Consider the following 3,030-nt stretch of genomic DNA (forward strand, 5'->3'; position numbering starts at 1 on the left):
GTCGAAACTAATAAAATTTTGAAAAAAATAAGAATTANAAAGTTCTGGATATTTTCACACAAAAAAATTGATTTGAAAATTGGGTATGAGATTCACGCAGCATACGACGTGTGTCAAAAATACAAATAAAAAGTTGTTCTGAGCAGCTTTTCAATAGTTCTAGAGTTCCTGAAAAGGAAAAAAAAAGTTCTGCAGAATTACGTCGAAAAAACACTTTTATCGAAAAGTCGAAACTAATAAAATTTTGAAAAAAATAAAAAATTTATTCTGTTGTGAGTAGCTCTTCAATAGTTCTAGAGTTCCTACGAAGGGGAAAGAAAGTTCTGCAAAATTACTTCAAAAAACACTTTTTTCGAAAAAGTCGAAAAGGTTAAATTTTTGAAAAAAATAAGAATTAAACCTGTTCTGAGCAGCTTTTCAATAGTTCTAGAGTTTCTGAAAAGGAAAAAAAAGTTCTGCAAAATTGCTTCAAAAAACACTTTTTTCGAAAAAGTCGAAAAGGTTAAATTTTTGAAAAAAATAAAAAATTAAATCTGTTCTGAGTAGCTTTTCAATAGTTCTAGAGTTCCTGCGAAGGGGAAAGAAAGTTCTGCAAAATTACGCCGAAAAAAACACTTTTTTTCGAAAAAGTCGAAAAAGTTAATTTTTGAAAAAAATAAAAAATTTAATCTGTTGTGAGTAGCTCTTCAATAGTTCTAGAGTTCCTGCGAAGGGGAAAGAAAGTTCTGCAAAATTACGCCGAAAAAACACTTTTTTCGAACAAGTCGAAAAAGTTAATTTTTGAAAAAAATAAATAATTTAATCTGTTGTGAGTAGCTCTTCAATAGTTCTCNAAACACTTTTTTCGAACAAGTCGAAAAAGTTAATTTTTGAAAAAAATAAAAAATTTAATCTGTTGTGAGTAGCTCTTCAATAGTTCTAGAGTTCCTGAGAAGGAGAAAGAAAGTCCTGCAAAATTACGCCGAAACTTTCTTTTTCCTTCTCAGGAACTCTAGAACTATTGAAAAGCTACTCAGAACAGACTACAATTTTTATTTTTTTTCAAAAATTTAACTTCTTCGACTTTTTCGAAAAAAGTGTTTTTCGGCGTAATTTTGCAGAACTTTCTTTCTCCTTCTCAGGAACTCTAGAACTATTGAAAAGCTACTCAGAACAGATTACAATTTTTATTTTTTTTCAAAAATTTAACTTCTTCGACTTTTTCGAAAAAAGTGTTTTTCGGCGTAATTTTGCAGAACTTTCTTTCTCCTCAGGAACTCTAGAACTATTGAAAAGCTACTCAGAACAGGTTTAATTTTTATTTTTTTCAAAATTTTATTTTCGACTTTTTCGAAAAAAGTGTTTTTTCGACGTAATTTTGCAGAACTTTTTTTCCCCCTTTTCAGGACCTCTAGAACTATTGAAAGGCTGCTCAGAACAACTTTTTATTTGCCTTTTTGCCACACGTCGTATACTGCGTGAATCTGGCATACCCAATTTTCAAATCAATTTTTTTTTTTTGTGAAAATATCCAGAACTTTTTTTCCCCCTTTTCAGGACCTCTAGAACTATTGAAAGGCTGCTCAGAACAACTTTTTATTTGCCTTTTTGCCACACGTCGTATACTGCGTGAATCTGGCATACCCAATTTTCAAATCAATTTTTTTTTTTTGTGAAAATATCCAGAACTTTTTTTACCCTTTTCAAGAACTCTAGAACTATTTGAAGGCTACTCAGAACAATTTTTTTTTTTCGTTTTGCGTCATACCGTATGCTAACTTCCCAGACATCAGGCATGGCTTAATCGATTTCTCTTTTCATTATAAGCATTTATGTATAGATTTGTCCATATCTATCTCGGTTCGTTTTGGCTGTTACAAACAACCGTTGNTTTTTTTTTTTCGTTTTGCGTCATACCGTATGCTAACTTCCCAGACATCAGGCATGGCTTAATCGATTTCTCTTTTCATTATAAGCATTTATGTATAGATTTGTCCATATCTATCTCGGTTCGTTTTGGCTGTTACAAACAACCGTTGTGCGAACAAAGTTATAATACCCTTGTGCACAAGTGCGCTTGGGTATAAAAATATAGAAGTTATATTGAAATAATAACAAAAATAAATAAATATTCTACTGGCCGTGGGATTCGAACCTACGACCTCCCGGCTCATAAATCCGCGTTACTGCCGTCTTTCAAGGCACAATTTTAATCAAATCAAGTGCCGTTAATCCGGATCAACGCTGCCGTCCGTCTATGCTTTAATAGACGTTCATTTCTTAAACAACATGTCAGTGACTTAAGTGGTTTTTGCATGCACTTCTAGATGACGGTATTAAGCCTTACTATCGCGTTGGTGTGCGCTATATATGTAATACTCCTATATTGGCAGTAAGAGCTAGTACCGTACGAAAACATTACTGTACAGATATATCAATAAACGCAATACATTCACAAAAATGGTACTATACTGTCTCGCTTTGATTTCGGAATGCTTACACATTGAGAAGTTAACTTCAATATAGAAGTATTACATATATGGTGTGCACAAGGCTTTAACTATATTCCGAGTTTGGTTTCGAGTTCCAGCTCAGTATTTAGTAAAGAGCTGAACAGTGAAGATGTTTTGGACTTTAAAATATATAACGTGAGCGGAATGAAATGTGGACTATTTCTAAGCTGACTTTAAAAAATTCGGGTAAACACAGGAGCCAAACTAAGCATACCAAAATCTACTGTGCAATATTAACAAGCATTCCACTAAAAATATTCTCGTTGTATATTATAATGCTGAAATAATTTCCTTGAAAGCGAACGAACTCTGAAAATTTGCTTGTAAATTTTGTATACCGAAACTCAATGTCACGAAAAGTATCGTGCTTTTTCATTTTATTATTATTATTTACGAAGGAAATGTCGGCTTTGTAGAATAGGAAAACAGTGGTAAGAAAACCCACGAGTGCGAAAAATCATGTTTCACATAGCTGCGAAATGAGACCGTAACAAGAATCATAAATTGCTTGATCTCTCTGCAAAATCACAGCGTATAA

The sequence above is a fragment of the Rhagoletis zephyria genome, unplaced genomic scaffold (assembly GCF_001687245.7).
Source record: "Rhagoletis zephyria isolate East Lansing unplaced genomic scaffold, Rhagoletis_zephyria_1.1 Rzeph_scaffold_06216, whole genome shotgun sequence".
In the NCBI taxonomy this organism is placed as follows: Eukaryota; Metazoa; Arthropoda; class Insecta; order Diptera; family Tephritidae; genus Rhagoletis; species Rhagoletis zephyria.